Here is a 19,594-nt window from a genome sequence, read left to right as displayed (position 1 = left end):
GAGCACCTTCACCCTCACCCCTGGACGCTGAGACAAGGGCCAGCACAGGCTCCCCAGGCTCTGAGCATCCTGTCTCCTCCTGTGGCACTCAGCACAGGGCCCAGGGCCACCACTCCTGGAGGACCTGACCCAGCAGCAGGCCCCGTGGCCAGCCCCGGGCGTTTGGAATCCTGAATCCTGTGTCAGTGGGTGGTTTGGGAATGTGATATTCTCTGCAGCTGGGTGGGACCCACACCAGGGAGGAGGAGCATGACAGGAAGGCAGCAGCAGGGCTCAACTGCTCCACACTGCCCACAAGCCCAGTCCCCCTTGCCTTGCTCAAGGGACAGAACCTGTGTTATGTGATAACGAGGATGAAGGAGAAAAAATGAGCCTTGGAAAGGGGGAAGGAAGGATGCTTTCTCTGAGTGTTCAGTGTTAGCCTTTTTGTCTTCCAATACCCAAATAGTTAAATACATAAATAATTGGCAATATATTAATTCAATTTTCCTCAAATCTAGCCTGTTTTGCCCATGATGGTAACTGAAAGTGATCTCCTTGTCCTCATTTCAACACATGAGCTCTCATTCCTGATCTTCCTATTCTCTCTCCCCTTCCTCTTAAGGAGGAGAGTGAGTGAGCCACTGGTGGGAGTTTGGCTGCCAGCCATGGCCATCCCACCACACCTGCATACCAAACACCTCACCTGGACAAATCCTGAACCATGGGCAGGGAACTGGGAACTACAGCACCTGTGGAAACCTCAGCGCCAGGGATGGCTCCTGGTGCCCACTGATCATACTCAGAGAGAGCTCTGCCACCACCTGTGCCAAACTCTCTGGCTGCACCTAACTCCTTCATGAGCAAGTGTCTCTTGGGCTCTGCAGAATTTCTGCCAACACATTTGACTTCCATCCTGGGACAGAAAATGCAGTATAGCAAAGCATCCTTGAAAAATTGCTGAGCTCTTCTCTGTGGCAGTTATGACAACATCTATTGCCAATAAAACGAAAAGGAACAAATTCTGAGAGGTGAAAAAAAACCTATAGGCATACAGAGGATAAAAGAAGTAAGAGTAATCTGCTGCCTAGGTCTCTAAAGCACAAATCTTTGGTTAATTTCAGTGGCTGATATTGCTGTTTTTTGTTTCATTTTAGACATACCACCAGGAACAGAAAAAGAAGCATCACATTTAGGGTTAGGTTATAGAAGATAATTTACACAGTTTCCTCTCAAAATTTATTTGAAATGTCTCAGCTATCAGCCAGGTCATGCAAGCTAAGATATCCCTAAACACTGTAAACAGGGTACAAATAACTATGAATTTGAAATATGAAAAGAGGGGGATGTCTCCAGGCATCTTTCTCAGCATCCTCCCTCAGTGATATGAAGAGTCATCAGCACACTAATGAACACAGTCATGCTCAATATTAACAGGAACTTTTCTCAAGTGCTACCAAGGGCCAAGAAATATGACATAGGAAGTAATATAAGAGTGGTTAAAGTAGAAAGAAAGTAGAACACAAGCAGATTTAGGACCTCACCTGAAGTCTATTGAATAGAATGGGTAGAAACCCCTTGACTCAGTGATGCTTTATATCTTTCTTGAGAGAGAAGCATTCAAACTAGCATTTTCTCTGTAGGAAACAAAGCTACAGATACTTCTGCAAGCCCAGAGACAAATCTGGAAAGCAACAATAATGAAAATGAGCTAGAAGTGACAGCAGGGATCTCATCTCGCTAGGTATGACTGTGCCATGCAGTTTGGCAGCTACACAAGCTCATATATTTTGGGCTGCAAACATGTATACATGATGTGGTGCTGTGCCAAGTGATTCAGGCTGGCTCTAAGAGAGACACTTGTGTAACCAGAACCTCTATGGCCATCTTTGCTGGGCACCCCGTTTGATCTCAGAGGAGTAGGATGTTTTACCTCAGCAGCAGGTGGCAACACTCGAACTGGCCAAACCCAGACTGACTAATTTCCAGCTACAATGCTTGTCCTCCATCCAGGAAAGTTTTCCCATGAAAGAAAGAAAGTCTGTGGGGAAAAAGAGCCCCAAGACCCAGGAATCATCTATATGAGCCATTATGGCTGGTTGCACTTACTTGACAAGATGAAGTGCTCCTTGTGGCTGCTACAAGACCTGCTAGATGCTGTCTGCTGGCCACAGTGGCGCTCCCAATGAGGAAAAGTTTCTCCTTTAAAATAGGAAAAGGCTGTACTTGATTCCAAAGTAGAGACTGTGGATGAACAGGCTAAATTTTCCTCTGTTTGAACTCTGAATTTGCATGAGAAGTTTACCATTTGAGTATCATTGTATTCTGCGCTGATTTATATTTTTCTCCCCCGCTTTCTGCAAATTGAAATAAATGGATTAACTGGAATTCGCTTGACCTTCTGTTGTTTAAAACTGAGTCTTACTTGTTATGCTCATACAAGGTGGCACAGAACTAAGCAGACATCCAACACAGACAGGCAGGCTTTTATGTTATGTAAAGCATAAGCAGATTTCAAAGCAAAGCTACTATTAACCTCTGCCTAATTTTTTCTAAAAGGATTTTTTTTAAAGAATTTGAAAGCGGGGCAAAGCGAAAACTGCATTTCAGAATAAGGCTTGTTAAGCAAACGCCAGTGAGATAATACATGACTCAAGCATACTGCAATGCTTCCTTTCATCTGTCCTCCCATTTACAGAATCAAAATCACAGAATGGGTAAGTTTGGAAGGGACCACAGTGGTTCAAGCTCCCTGCTCAAGCACATTCATCCATTGGAAGGACTCTTGGATATCTCCATCGAGTGAGACTCCACAACCTCTCTGGGCAATCTCTTCCTGTGCTCAGTCACCTACACAGTGAAGAAGATCTTCCTCATGTTCAGGTGAAATGCTGTGTTCCAGCTTCTTCCTGTTGCCTCCTGTCCCATTGCTCAGATGGAACAGAGCCTGGCTCCATTCTCTTGGCTCCCCCCTTCAGATACTGATAGACATTTCACCAGGGCTGAGCAGAGGGGCAGGATCACCTTGACCTGCTGGCAGTGTCCTTCCTAATGCACCCCAGGATACCAGTGGCCTCCTTGGCCACAGGACACACTGCTGGCTCATGGATGGCTTGTTGTCCAGCAGAACTCCCAGGTCCTTCTCCACAGAGCTGCTTTTCCTCAGCCTGTGCTGTTCCATGGGGTTGTTCTGCACTTAACCTCAGATGGTTCCTCTGTGCCCATCTCTCCACCCTGCCGAGGTCCCTCTGAAGGGCTGCACAGCCCTCAGGGGAATCAGCCTCTCCATTTCAGGTTGCCTCTCTCACCATCAGGTGGCCTCTCTTGCTGTGTGTGCTGCACACCTTGATCTCACCACATCCACCTGTTCATGTGATGGTAATAATTGTAACTACTCTGAGATAGCAGAGGGTGCTGCCCCAGGGAAGACTAGAACATGGTGTAGGTCTTATGAATTTACTGCTCCATTTGGGAAACATCAGTCGAATATAAAGAAGCAATTGTATTGCCACTTTATTCTCTCTTACTCATGTGCTAGAAGTTTCTTGTTAGGGATATTCAAGTGACCAGTGTGACAAATTCCTGCGTCAATAACTTTCCCTACGAGCCCTGCCACAACTGTGCCACCACAAATCCAGCCAGTAACGTTTCAGCTTTGTGCCAGGAGCAGACCAGAAAATGAAGTAGGACACACAGTTTGCTTCTTAGCAGTTTAGTCCCCAAAGAGTGGCAGTGCCCAAATGCCTCAGGTCATGCCCACTAGGAGGAACCAGGTAACAGTCCTGCTTTTCTTTTTTCATCACTTAGTACCTTGAAGAGGGCTAACTAAGGATCTCAGACACTGAAAACCAGACCTATCAGGTAATGTAGCACTTCTCTCTTTTTACAGCAACAGGATTATTCCCTCTTGGCTACTGTATTCTAAGCATATAGAATGAAGCCAAATATCTTGGTCCTCAATAGCTGGGTGCTCTAATCTGCTTTTCCCTGTGTTTGGATCAATCCTGTCTTTTTTGAAACCTCTTTGAATCTTTCCTCAAATATCTGTATAGCTGATCAAAACTCAAAACTTCCACCATGTGAAGAAGTCCAATGATGATGAAGTCCTAAGACCCTGCTCTACAAATTTTAACATTTCTAACACTCCTCTGAGTGTTAGAGGTAGGCACACCCAAACAGCCATCCATTAAAGCCTAACCAAGGCTAAAATAGACAGGCTGTGCAGCTTTGATGTGAATATTTATTTCTCTGTTTTGTCTAAACTCCTGCAATCTAACTTCTCCACTACAGGCCACCCACTTATGTAGGGTGCTGATCTCACATCTGCATAAGATACTGACCAACCTCAGGCCACACAAACTTCTAAACAGGCTTTCCATCCTCTCTGGAAGATGTCAAAACATTCAAGTTTGCTTTATAATTAAAAATACAAAAAATGGCAAAATAAAATACTGAAATTGCTTTTCAAAGTGCTTTGTACCAACTTAGACTGCATGCAACATCTAAAATTATAATTGGAACAAGATGCTTTTGGCTTGTCAAATTTAAAAAAGGTTCAAAAACTTTGCTTGCAATTTTAAACAAAATGTGCATGTGTATGTGAAATACAATTTCCAACACCAAACCAGTTTGTTTGAAAATTTTCAACTGTTTTGCTTCAGTAATTTTGCTCCTGTTCCCTGAACAGCTGATTGTTTTCACTGTTTTCTGTTAATAAACAGCACATAATTAAAGATAAACAAGGTACCACTGCAGGATGACTTGATGGAAAAGGAGTTACCTCAGTGGTACCACGCAACATATGCAGGGCTCTGAATTAGATAAGAATAACGTGGTTCAGCTTTCCCCTGCAGAGTTGCAGTGATTCTGGTCTCCCCTAAAAAGAAATGAACAGAACTAGAGCAAGTATTCCCACTAAAACTCACACTGACAAAGCAGAAAGGACTTAGTAAAACTGCACAGGTCTGTTCTACACTCTTTGCTGTTACTTCAGGTATAACTATTGAAGTTTGGACTTAAATATGCTTTCAATACATGTTTATCTGTCCACCTGATTATATTTTAGGGGAACAATCATTAACTAAGTATCCATGTTACAATCATCTCAATCATCGTGTGGTCAATTTTGAGTGCCTTTTCTTTTAACATAGTTTTTTAAAAGCAGTCTTTATAGCTATGCATAGTGAAGAGTTTCTAAAAGGAGTTTTGCAGGAATATTTACCATTGAAAGCATAGACAGCCCAGAGAGATGTGTGCTCTCCACTCAGTACCCAGTGGATATTTCCTGTATCAGAGCATCCTGGGCACAGCTCTCAGAGAAGCAGGCAAACATTCATGAATTCCATGATCCCCTGCAGCACTACAGCATGGCACAGGGGGGTCCTCTGAACCTGGAGCTGCAGAGGTGCAATGTTCATGTCACCAGAGGCAGACATCACCAAAGCAATATAATTTACTAACTCATTGCCCTGTCTCCCCCTCCTGCTGCTTATCCTACAAGACAGTTCTCTGCCCAAAACGGGACTTCACCAGGCACGGACTTAATCTGAGCAACAGGGAAAGAAAAGCACCAGAACAAGAAAGAAGGGATCTTCAGAAGCTGCAGCTCACCTCTGTGATTCCTTGTGTTTTCCATCCTGGAATAGCTCTGAACAACCATGCAGTGAGCAGCCTTTGTCCTTTACAGATGGGACTGGTCTGGCATCAGAAGCAGCCCACTTTGTGAATGCCTCTGCTATGTGAGTCCTGGTTTCAACCTATCCTTTACAAGCATATAGGCAAGCAAATCAAGGAAAAAAAAAAGACAAAAAAGAAGCCAGACTATCTAGTATTGTCTCAATTTAAAAAACATGAGTGACTGCAAGAGCTAGGTACTTCTACGGCCAGCCACATTCCTAGTATCCCTGTGCACAGTCTGTGTAATTTGTAGTATGTTTTATCTATCCTTCAGTAAGTCCATCTGTACGTATGCTATAGTTACCACAGGAGAGTTAAAAATACATCCTAGGTGTAGCAATACATAAGGCAGATCCTCACCAGTAAACTAGGAAATGAGTAATTCCCCCCTCTCCTGAACAATTCTTCACAATGACAACTCCCTCCTTCCCACACACCTACACTCTCACAGCCTGGAGGAGCCGGGGGCGGGGGAAAGCTGAGCTTTGCAATGTTGTCTGGAAGCTCATCAGATCCGGGCCACTTCCAATTAAAGGAGGGAGCAAGTTCAAAGGCTCTGCTGATCTCTGCTCTGAACTGGCACTGTGCTCAGGGACATCTGTGCCTGCTGCTGAGACACAAGTCTGCTGAGCCAGGGAAGAATGTGTACGAGCATGTCCCCCGTCAGGAAATAAAAACAGGATAGCAGGGAAACCCCAAACCTGCTCAGGTGGCTGACAGTACTGGAACACTGACTTGAATTAACAGGAGAAAATGACAACCAAACCCATGTGAACTACAGTGGCTTCTGAGCACTGGCAGAAGATGCTGAGGGGGAGCGAAGACCAAAGCGAGGAGAGGCGCAGAGGGAAGGTAATCCTGGCACTGTTGACATCATCATGCTGTGTGCATCTGAAAGGTTCCAAGCTGCAGGCTACTTTGCAGCATTGGCTTTTTTCCCTTCCCTAAATGCATGCACTTTAAAAGTCTCTGGTTTTCAAATACTAGATATTGCACTGGGAAATTAAGAAACAGCCTTCCAGAACAGTAAGGTGTTTCAGCAACTATCAGAAAGACATGCTTGATGATAAGCTGTATAATTTGTCACATCATTTCCTTTCTACCAACTGTTAGAGGATTCTGAATTGAGATGAAAATTGCCCAATTGCTGCCATTAGCTTGGGCCTGGATTTTTTGCAGCATCCATGAAATCTTCAGAGCCAGTTCACTGACTAGAGATGGAGCTACAAACACACACCTTGTATTTGCCATGACAAATGCAGTGACAACAGCCGTGGCACGTCCCATCTCTAACCTTTATCTGGTCCTTGAATATCATTAAAGAAGGGAAGACGAGTGGGGAGCAAACAGATACTTGCACGCTTGCGATCCAAACCAGCTTTCAGCAGAGGCAGGTTCCTACTGCCCTCTGCTGTAACATCCTTTTACAGCTCCTGAGAAGGAAGCACGACTGCCTGACGCGCAACACTGGGTGTTACACCCAGATTGTATTAAAGCTGTGGAGAGTGGAACAACACAGTTAAAAACAACGGGCTTTGCTTTCTTGCTGCTGCTTTTAATTCTTGAAGTGGATATATACTTCCCAGATGTTGACCCAGGCTCTAGCAAATTACTGGTAAGTCTCCCTAGCAAAATATTCCATTGAAGCTGCCTGAAGCTTCTTTGGCACTGCACAATCCCTGCAGCACCAGAAACACACCACATTTTCCTAGCAGCAAAATGGGACACTTTGACTGGAGAACTCAAGTGGTTTATATATATTTAAAAGAGGAAAAAAAAGTCTAATTCATCATCTTAATATAAGACAGCAATATAACTTAGGTAATGAGTAATGAAGACAGGTCACCATGCAATACTGATGTGTATTTGCAAGTTAATCCATATTTACAGAATTCCTTTCAGCTGTTTTTCCAGTAGTTATTGATGTTCCTTAAAAGCTTTCTAACTTATGGAGATTTCTACAGAGCTACTGACTTATACAACAAAACTTGAACAAGTCATTTTTGTCTGTGTCCTTTCCCTTTACTACTCAAACACCAACAACAGTAAATTTACTGAAGCTGGCTGAGATATATCATGTTTCTTCTCTTGCCTCTACCGTTCATGCAAACAAAATTATTTCCTATAGAAAACACTACATATTTAAGGGCAGTAAACAAGATGCATCTATTTAGTTTGACACCACAGCCCTTCCCCCTGTGGTGGGGGAAATAAATAAAATTAAAACAGACATCACAATAAAATAAAACAGAAATCACAACATCTGTAAAATGAAAATTGTAGCTTGGCAACATGCACATGTGAAAGATTGCATGTGTAACACATTATCACATACAGAGAGGCTACACCTAAATTCAAGGAGAGGCTGAGATTCTCAATGCCATCTGGGCATACACATACTTCCTGTCAGAAGGAATAGGAACTGGACATTCCAATCACTCTAGTGGACTTGGAATTCCCTTCTGTGAACTGCTTGTGACACCAACATTTACTCCTGTTGTAATTTCATTCCTAAAGCCTTTGCAGTAACTCTGCAAGCAGCTGTAGTTAAGGGAGAGCACAATCCTAAGCCAAGGCTGCAGCACATGGACACTGCATGGGCAAGGTACTGATCCACAGATAAATCCACACCTGCACATATCTACACCCTCATACAAGGCTAACAAGACTCATTGCCTTTCTAATATGCTCTCTGAACTTTGGATCAAGTTTCCTCTATGAGCTGCTATCCCTTCAAAGAAAGGAGGACATAATTACAGTTCTCAAATGGCCTGAGGCATTCGATTTCTTATTTTTATTAAGGTCTGCATTCAACTTACATGAAAAGGACAAACAGTAACCTAATGAGGCATTTGAGTTATGGGAAGTCCTGGGAAAAAAACTGAGAACAGAGCCTGCAGGCAACTGCACAAATGCTAGTGAGATTTGGGATTCTGTGAGGTTTTCAGAATAACATCAACTGACTGGAGTAAATTTGCTCAAGGAATGGGCTGGATCTTTTTGAAGATGTGAATCTGATCTGATTCCTAAACTGTGTTTGTCTGTAGCGTAGAGATACACAGGTGGATGCCTGTTACTTTCCCCACTGTTATCCTTTAGATTTCAGCAGAGCCTTCTTCAGGGCTCTTTTTTGCCTTTTTAGCAAACAGTCCCACTTCAATAATTTTTCTGGGTGAGATTAAAAATGCATTTTTTCCACATAAAAAAAATTAAAAATCCTGCAAATAAGAACAGGCTCTGGAAGTTGAACTAGAGATTTGGAAGAGAGTTTTTCTGGAATCTAGGGTGTGGCTTTGGGAAAGCCACGTGAATTTCAATACACAAATGGTCTTAATGACAAAAGGGAACTACTTCTGTGTTTAATTAAGTACACACATAGGTTCTCCACTAAACCAGTGGACTAAATCAAGGACTAAGGACTGCTAATCCATATAAAAGCTTCATTCTAGGTTATGTATACTTGAAGAATGTGATTGAATAAATTGGTCTGAAAGGCTAGAGTACAACTACTGTTCTACACTGCAATAGTGCAAAACCACCAAAAGATAAAGCAAAAATCAGTGAAACCCTAACATAAGCAAGCCCTACTGGCTTTAAAAGCACCACTGAAATCACACTATGATAGGACATGCCAGAATTTTTCTGGTTTCACTTTCATCTCCAATTAATTCTCACATTTGCACAAAGCCTTCTCTTTTTGAACAATTATTTTACCCACTAGAAAAGAATACAGACTCAGCAAATCTTAAATTACACACTATTTCAAATCTTACATAATGTACTACTCATCTTGGCATACAAGTTATTTCACAGAGGTTGATTACCCAAGTGGAAGGCAAGGCCTGTCCTCTTGCTCCCACAAGTTAATCTGATTAAACAAATCCATCTGAACAACTGATAGGTACTACTGCCTGCAGACTCTGCAAAATCAAAGTCCATATGGCTGCAATGCTTCTTCACCAACAAAGGCCCAAAAGCTTTGATGAGCAAAAGGCAGAGGAAGCAGACCTGCCCTCTGCTGAAAACATTGGGAGAGAGGAAGCAGCATCACCTCATTTCATCATTACAATAATAAAGCCTCTCCCTGGGACAGGTCAGCAAATTCAGTCACGGTTATCATGAGTTTTCTTTCCCTCTCCTTAGTGAACAGTCTCACAAGGGAGTAGCCTTGTGAGTGAGTGAGAATTCAATTTCTTCAGGCTGTATTGGGGTGAGGCTCCTATGGCATCATCTTCCTCATACACCCTTAACACAGGTTCCAGCATCTTACACAGTCCCTGGAGACCTGGAGATGTGAGCAGTTTATCTCAAACACTTTCCAGAGTGGCAAAGAGGCAGAGACTGCTCTTCCCCTGTCAGCAGAGGATTACAAAAGATGATAAATGCAATCCCCAAGTGCAATTCTTACTTCCACTCACTCAGTTGTATTGTATATCACCTGTCCAAAGCTATTTTCCCTTCAAAGGACACCCTTTCCTTTCAGGAGACAGCTGGCAGCTCTCCCTTCCTTAGTAACAGTCTTGAGATAAACATAAATAAAACTTCAGGTTGCTGAGGCTCCCAGGCCACCTTTTCTCCCATAAATATAGGATTTGGCTTTGGAGCAACTTTCCTGGAATTCAAATTGTACAGTAATTAGATACTGAACAGGATGACTGCAATGAGAGGAGCTATTGGAAAGGGCTTCACTGAGGTTCCAACAGTCACATTATGCAGCTTCCTTCAGGATGCATTGTTTTAGTCTTGCAGGACTCAGACATGTCCATAGGGGTGAGGGCCTGAGCCTGGGGCCAAGCACTACCACACAGCTGCTGTATTATTTAATTCTTAGCACAAACCTTGACACACTTTCACCCAAAATGCCATTTACCAACAACACCCACATGTACCATTTCCACACTGCAGACGAAAGATCTGGCAATGCATGAACTTATTAACTTACAACAAGAACTTATTGTAAGAGTGAGAGGGGAGAAGATTTCTTTTATCTGGACTTGCTACATCTCACTACAGACCTTCTCTGGTGAGTACTTCATAAAATACCTAAGACAACAGGAATGGACTGAGGTGAGTGCTTGATCTGAAGACTCATTATGTACAGGGATGTATTAGAGAAACCAGCCAGAAAGGTTAGTTTATTGTTTCGTGGTTATAGAGAATCATAGAATCATTTACATTGGAAAGGACTTCTAAGGTCATCAAACCCAACCCTTAAGCAGTAGTAGTTCCTCTCTGGATGTGGCTTCTCACCAAAATCAGTGGGAAGTGAATATGTGCAAGAGGACACAGACCTTTGCACCAGGAAGGTTAAGCCTGCCTGCTCTGCATCACTGGAAACAGAGAAAGGAGATCATAGCAAGAGGTAGCTGCAGCCCTGGGCTGTGCAGCAGTACCTGTGGCAGAGAAGCAGCTCAGAAAGGAAGATGCTGTTGCCAAGGCAACAGAAGAGTGCAGAGGTTCTGGGCATCCTCTCCTGGACTCCCACAGAGAGTTAGGTTCTGCTCTGGCAGAGCCAGGAGGACAGGAGGCACCACCACCATGTGCCCTCCCACAGAACAGAGCTCTTCCTCTGGGACACAGGGCTCAGCTGGCACAGGCAGTGCAACATCTCATCAGCTGAAGCCAGACAGAGTCTGTCTCTGTTTAGCAGAAGTTCCAGCTGCTTTCAGAAATCCCAATGATAAAGTACAAGCCAAAAGAAAGAAAGAAATCCAGATCCTATCTTTCAGTTTAGTTCTAAATTAGCAACTGTAGCCCTTGAAATTGTTGCTTTTTTCCATCATCCAGAGAAAATCAGTTGCTTGTCATGCCTCAATTAATACATGACCTGACAGGTTTTTTGTTGGGATCCAACAAAAGACATTCAGCAGATATTAATCATTAGACAAGCTTCAAGTGAGACTTTCATGTTCAATAAAAGGCTGATCCCATGCAGTAGTAGATAAACCTTGATCCCAAATAGATGGCTTTTGTACAGTGGGAGGTGAAACCTTTGCCTTCCAGGTTTTTTTACTGGATAATACTTGGTAATGATCCACGTGGGATTCTGGCCAGAAAAGCTGACTCACTAGGGCTGGCCTGCCTCACAGTACAGCCATCACAGCACTGAAAGCTCCATGCTGGGAATGGCTGACATTGAAAAAGAGCATTTTTCAATGCCTAGGGCACTTAGTGCTGGCAGCATTCATTTCTATTTAGCTACTTTTCCAAGGCTTTCCATGTCCTTTCAACAATACACTTGCTGTGCAGTAAGAATCAAGAAGAGTTAACAAATTATCTTTCCTGCCACTCCTTTTCATGGAAGTGAGACTAAATCCTCATAACTGCAAAACTGCTGTGCCTGGGGCTTCTGAAATGAGCTGGACATGTATGTTCCATCTGTTTAAAGAGTAATTACAGGGATCAACATAAGCTCCTTGCTTTTTATGGAACAACATTTGCTCTTGTTAGTGAAACAGCATTTCAAGGAAGTCAATAACTACAGAAATACATTGGTTGTGGATACAGCTACATTCTGTAACTCTGAGTTTTATGAATTTGAAATCAATGAACATTTAATGTGCCTGGCAAAGTACAAGTTTTTTCCTTCAAAAAAGCTGCTGTAACAATGGTTTGAATTAAAGCAGCAGGTGATACAGGTCAATCATCCTCTAATGCAAGACAATCCCTTGCTTTAAAAAGCTATTAACACACTGGTGCTTCATCAACAAATAGTTAAACCTCTCTACCTACCACACATGGGATATTGACACAAGGGACATTCAGGAACATGTCCGTATTGCCAAGAGACAACAACAGATGGTACATGGCTGCAGTTAGTGCTCCAATCTGAGGCAGTTTGGAGTTCTTAAAAAAAAAAGACAGTCTCACATTACCTCACATCATAAATAGAGTGTGAACTGTTGCAATAAAAGCATGAGGGGGCAGCATCTTGAAGAGTTTAACTCTTTGGAAGAGCAAGCCAAGGAGGTTTAGAAATATGCTGGGTCCAGGTGTTCAGGCTTGTGGTTCAATCCTCCAATCTCCCTGCAGCCTCTCCACAGTCCTTATGAACATCATGCCAGGAGGAAGAAAAGTATTTGATATACAGATGACCTGCCACTGAAAACAGTTATGGGGTTTTTTTCCTGTTTCTAGACATTCTTACACAAGTGACTACTGCTGAAGGACACTGAATTCTTGGGACAAACTAATTGTAAGTATAAGAGGTCATTATTTTGTCAGATAAAGTCTTGCTTTGTGGAAAATGGTAAAAGAAGCATTATACAAATTCTATCACTATCTTTATTATAGATTACACAACTCAACTGAAAAATTCTTTTAGCTAGTAAAAGAAACATCTAGATGCTATTTTCCTAAATAACTGCAGTTCACATTTAAGTAAGTACAAGCCTATCTCTAACTTTGAATGAAAGGCCACTTTGTTTACTCTTTTGGCCAGCAGCACCACACATTTCAAAGATGTATTTGTTCCTTGGGGTTATTTACACTGAGTTGTACTGTTTATAAAACAGTATTACCAACTATCACCACCTCCAGCTGAATAGCCATATGATAGGTAGCCTGGAAACAGGAAAACACTTGCTAAAGCAGCACAAAACACATTAACATACTCACCAGAGTATGTTAACCTTTCCTGCAATTCAACTGCTTCTTTTAGCTTTGCTTTTAATGAGCTTGGGTGTCTAGGGAGGGGTTCAGGTTGGCCACCTAACCAAAGAAGTTGAGGGATACTTGAAAACGTATATACATACCCATAAACAGGTACCTGTAAGAAAGGATAGCTGCAGAAGCCACAAAATAATAAACAAGAAGCAGAAGTAACTAAAATCAAGGCAGATTTTCACACTGAAAAAAGTGTATACATAAAGACCATCATAAGTGGTTATGAAACTGTACAACTAGCTTATTTCCCACCAGGCCTATAATCCTTAGTACTCCCAGAACTCCCAGAATGGAAATACTAAAGCTAGATGAAGTCATATGTGGATCATTTTCTTGGAAAAGACAAAAGGCAGTCATACTGAAGCAAGATAAACATCAACAAACACTTCTGCTTTTCCTATAGGAAAATGGATGAAAGCAGTTGGCTTTCAAATATTATTTCAGAGAGGAATTTTGAGTGGTTTCCAGCAAAAGTTAGCAGTAGGCTCAGATGCCTATTTCAAAGCAGCATGTGCATCATTCCAGTGCTCTCCCCTTGTTTCACTTGTTCTTGTTTCTCTTTTAAGTTATAGACAGCAGTGTGTACTTCTTCTACATGGACAGATGTACAGTGACTTCTAACATCACAGGCTAATATTATGTAAATTTAACAATATGTGCTGGGTTTTTAAGAAATGGGACACGTGCAAAACAAATGCACAACTGAATTTTAAAGAATTACAGACACTTGAAATTTGTGGACAGGGATAGCAAGAAGCACTTGTAATGTTGCAAAGTCCAACTCCTACCTCATGGACAACATGCTGACATGGGATCTTCCACAGGTACTAACAAATGATTCCAATGGGAAGAATGCAGACAGATGCCTTCATCCCCATTTTTCATAGAAATTAACTCTCTCATGCAAGACCACTGCAGCATTCCCAACCATCAGCCCAGCATTGCCTAGGTATTCCTCTAGGATGTGCTAGTAATAAAGCTGAGCAAGGATCATGATCATTTTTTTCTCTTCTCACAATGCTTCTTCCTCTGTTGAACCAATGCTAAGAATTGCAGGCATCAGTTCCAAGCACAAAAAGACAAGGCTGGTATCTAGCAGCAATCAGCATAGGGAGATGAGCAGCCAACAATGCAATTTAAACTTTGCACATTAACACCATGGCAGGTCAGTGCTACTGCCAATATGACAACACTGTTGGAAGGAGGAACTGCAGTGTTTGCTTCAGCTGCTGCTCAGAAGTGTTATTTGTGGGACAGCAAAAACACAACAAAGCAGTGTTTGATATAGGTGAAGCTTGTTTTTCTTTCTTTGAATAAGTTAAACTGAAGAAATAAAAAAGAAATTGGATAAAAAAAGACTAAGGCAGAACCAAAGTTTTGGTGCTGTTCCAAGCAAAAAGCCAGAACCCTTTATTAGGAAATAGTGGCCAGTGTTGGCAGTACTGTGCACAGGACACTACTACTGTTTTTAAGCAGGAATCTAACCTTGGCTGCAGGCCTGAGTCAAGAACTCTCATCTTCACTCTAATCCTCAGTATCACTATTGTCAAAAATTCCTTTTTTTCCTGCCATCACATTTATTTACCTTAAAAGCTTGTGGGGCAGATTTATTGCTCAGGTACTGGTGGATTATTAAGCAAACATAAAAGCAGGATAGGAATGAATGAGGTTTGCAGCATAGAGAAACATTTCTTCTCTTAGAGCATTAACATTATGAACTTCAGCCCCCCAGAAAAAGCCTTCTGCAGTTTGAAGACTAGAATACCAAAACCAGTGACTCAAGAGATTATCATAACAAACCTGTAACAAACTTACATGCACAAACAGCACACAAATACAGTTTGAGTAATTGGGTACAAAAATTACCACATCCAAACCCCTTAAACACAGCTAACCATAAATGCCTGCAAATAATTAGTTATTGATCATTAAAAAGTTGCACTTCACCTATCTAGGCCCACTTGTACAGACCTGGGTGACTAAACAAGCCCTGGTCTTCCTTAAGGGAGGTTCAAATGCCTATTTGCTGTGCACTGATGCCACCGCCTGGCTGCTTTCATAACTCAAATTCCTGCATCTACTACTTCATTTTACTAAGGTTTTCCTTTGTTAAGGCAGCAAAAGCAGTTCATCCAAGCAAAAAATACTCAGCCCATTAAGATTTCTCTGTTGTCACCTACAAAAAGAATACACAACATTGTATGGGAATAAATTGATGCCTGACAAGTACGTGATAATCAAGCTCTTGCATGATTGCCAGAGGTGCCCAACAAGGTATGCTCAATGACACCTTCACATGCTGGCCACAAGCTTCAGAGCTTCATTTCCTCAGTTCAACACTACAGAGCTCTGAGGGCAAAAGCTATTTGTTGTTCTGAACTACCACCTACTGCTAGAAGAACTGAATGTATTTTATAGCAAAACAGGTACATGCTATACTCTCAAGCACATGCTTGAACTAATAGTTCAGCAAAAGCTGAAGGCATCCAATTATTCTGAGCCCAGCCTTTATTGAAGCCTCCTTTTTGGAGTTATCACACCCTTCCAGTTTCACACATGGCTCAGTTTCTTCCCTAGAAAACCACAAGTCAGCAAAATCTAAATCTATGAGAATAACCCTCCTGTGGGTAAACACAAGGCTCTCAGGGAGTCACTGGGGCCTAGAACTTCAGGGACAGAGAAACAGATAGGTATGAGCGGACTAATACAAACTTCTCTTAGGGATTGAACACAGTCCTCTGAGAACTAAGAGTGTAGCTTAACATAAGGGGCAAATATACACCCCAGTGTTGAGGAAGGCTGTAAGCCTGTACAGGCTGTGTTTCCACACCACACGAGCTCATGCTCACCCACCTGAGTGCAGAGAGTATCTGATGGCCAGCAGCATGTGAAAGCTTCTCAAAGATCACGCTGACCCTGGATTTTTTCCTGCAGCTGGCTCATGACTCGCTATCAAGAAACAGCATGTGCAAACTGTGGAGGGTCAAATGCCTCCTGAAGATATCAGTGTTCCCACCACCTTCCCAGAGTCTCCTGCTTCTGAGCCTTAGGGAGCCTGGCACACAGGCTGTCCAAGAACTGCTGCCAGGCCTGCTCTGTTGTAGGCAGCTCTGACCAGGGCTGTCTACAAGCTCTTCCCTCTCTATTCCCTTCTCACTTGTACCTTAGACCACAACTATGAACGGCACACCGTCCAGCATGGCCTCCCCCTCAGCAACCAGTGCTTGAAATCTTGTAATACCAGCTTGTCTAGCTCCCACTGGACTGCTACATGTTTGGAAAATCATGTCAGCAAGCAGAACAACACATCCTTTTTCTCCTCCCAGCCCAGGGGCACCTAGCCCACAACCAGTCCATGATTGCAGCTACTGAAATAGCAGCTATGTACCTGACATCCAAATCTCTAATCCTGCAGTGACCCCACACTGGTACAAGGCATCTCCTCTAGAACAAACTTCATGCTGTTGCTCCCAGGACCTGATTAAGGAACAGCTGCTGTGAAACCTTTCAAGCTTGTTGGAATGTGGAAGGGAAAAACATTACTATGGTGTCAGCAGGTAACTGCCTTTTGTTTCAAGTAAACTGACTCCTCAACCAGCACTTGTCCCTGCTACTGTTCACAGGATTGTGTGCAGTTGCCATCAGCTCGTCCCCTACAGCACTCAGAGAGGGGAAGACACTGTCTTGTCCCTGCAAGTTGAAGAAGGTTACATAGGCTCCTCATCCCTGTGCGCAGTCCACATAATTCATTGGACAGACCTCACATGGCAGAAAGCAGGCACTTTGAGGCAAAATCGCTTCATGGCAGATTCTCATAGACCTCACAGCTCTATGGAATTGCTTTAAAAGACCTAAAGCAGCCCTCCTGTTCAGATTAGCAACTCACTGTCTCCCCATACACTCAGGCCTCATGTAGTAGTTCCATCTGAAGCCTCACATGCCTGTCCCCCTCCTCCACCCTTACAAACTGGATGGGAAAAGAGTAAATTCACCTGGGGTGAATCTCAGTTGCACAGAAAGCTGAATTCTTCTGAAGAGATCTCTTCAGTATCACTGTAGTAAAGACAAATGCTCAAAATGTTTTTTGCCCTGGACTTCAAAAAGGTCTCTTCATCCTTTCTGAACTGCAGTCCATACCCCAACTGCTGATCTTCTGGTAGTCAGGGACAGCTGAAGGGCACAGCCTCTTCCTACTGCCACTGGGTTATCCAGCCACCAAAGACTTCATCCCTCTCATGAGACAGAGAAACGAGTATTTCACTGCAGCCCAAGGTCCCACCATGCTGTAACACCTGGGAAGCCAAAGAGACTTTGCCACCATTGCCCATTTCTTCTTTTCTGCCCAGTCAGAGAAACAGAAAGCATGACAAAAAGAACAGAAAAGATATTGTGCAGACTGTGGGACAGCAGAGTAACAGACTTCAGTGGGACTCAGTAGTGTGTTGACACCATTGACACCATGGGCACACACTACGAACAAACTTCTGTTGCATACAACTAACCCAAAAGACCCAATCTGCACACACAGCAGAAGCTCTGCAATCCAAAGCAGTACATGAGAACAAGCAGGAGGATTCACTTCAATGCCACAAAATTGCCTTGAACTAGTGTAGACACACCTTTTCAAGAGCAACTCATTGCAGACAACCAGTGGAACCTGGCCAAATATCAAATGATTCTCTCAAATCAGGTCTAAACTGTGCAAATCTCTTTTCAGCAGTACATGCCTATAATAACCAGCCCATAAGCAGAATGAAGAACCATGTAACTAAAAGAAACACAAATAGTACAATATTTGGTTAGGTAAGGTGTAAAAATTTAATACCAGCCCTATTCTGATTTATTTATTCTCCCAAATAAAATTCCACATAAAATCAGAAACTAATATATTTTCTTTTCTGCAGTTTTGATATATACCAGATCTAAACATACTTCACACTTTTTCTTATATATTTTCCACCAGTCCCTCTCCAATCACTGGAAAACAATGCAGATAACCTGTAATCTCCCCATACTCGGTTAGACTTGAAAACAGAAGATTCCAGAGGTGGGGGACGATATCCAAAAACCTTCACCCAAGACAAAGACTAATTTTTCTATACTTTTCATGGGACCTGTAATTCTCTCCACCCCTCACTACCCCCTTCAGAACCCTCAGGTACTTGAAGTGATTTCACAAAGTCTGTAAAACTGGGAAATAAATTTGTACATTTAACTGAGGTAAGCCTAGTTTTAATGCATGAAGGTCTGAGTTGTTATGAACCATGCACACATTTCAGTACTGATCAAGGAATAAGGTTTTCTCATGACACAGAGCAGGATAAATGAGGAATGAATGTCAGTTCTGCAGTAACAGCTTTCCATGCACGATCCTGTGACCACTAGATGGCATCTGCATGCCAGACCAATTTGAGAAAAAAATTACGTCAACTGGATTGGGTCTTTTTTACTTAAGTAACCCTGCTAAATCATTGTAATAGTATTAGTATAAAAAAGTCAGACCAAGTTAAAAAGTATGTCTTCTTACTCTAGGTGGTAAAGGCAATGCAAGAGCCTCTAAGCCTACCATGTCAGTCATGTACTGTGCCTTTAGGTAAGAGCCTTGAGTAGGAACAAATTAAATATTATATTTGTTCTCCAGCACTGCTTCAAGAAAAGAGCCTTAAGTCTTTTAGCTCATTCTCTTAACTCAACCTCCTGGAAACCAGATGCAATTAAGGTGCAGCTAAGATGCCTATTAACATGTAATTCTCCTAAAATGTTCCTTCTCACAGCATTCCATGAAAGTGTTACACATTCTGTCTCTGTGGAAGTTGCAAATGGCCACCCAGGAACAGGAACCTGAAATATAAAAATGAAATATTCTGGGGTAGCTAATGGAAAACTACTGATTTGTACACACCCAGAAATTTGACAAGACAGTGAGTGAGTTACAGGAGGAAACGTAGAAATGCTGCTTGGATGTCAGAAGGAATGACATGAAACACTTGCAACTATTTTCACATTACGCTTGCTGGGACTTCAAAACAATGGAGAAAAACTTAGAATGGAATATATTCACTCTCCACAGTTGTCCTCTGCATTCATCAATGCTGTGTGCTCCTCTGCTCCATGTCACGAGCTACACCAGTTTTATCCTCAAGATACCGCTTTTCTCTGGTTAAGCCTTTTCAATAATTAATCTGATCCATCCACAGCATTCTCTTTTGCACCCCAAAGAGTCAAACCCTTAAAGCAATAGGAGGAGGGAAAACTCTCTACCAAGAAAAAAAAA

This window comes from Melospiza melodia, chromosome 3 (assembly GCF_035770615.1).
Source record: "Melospiza melodia melodia isolate bMelMel2 chromosome 3, bMelMel2.pri, whole genome shotgun sequence".
NCBI classification, from domain to species: domain Eukaryota; kingdom Metazoa; phylum Chordata; class Aves; order Passeriformes; family Passerellidae; genus Melospiza; species Melospiza melodia.
This window is presented reverse-complemented; position numbering follows the sequence as displayed.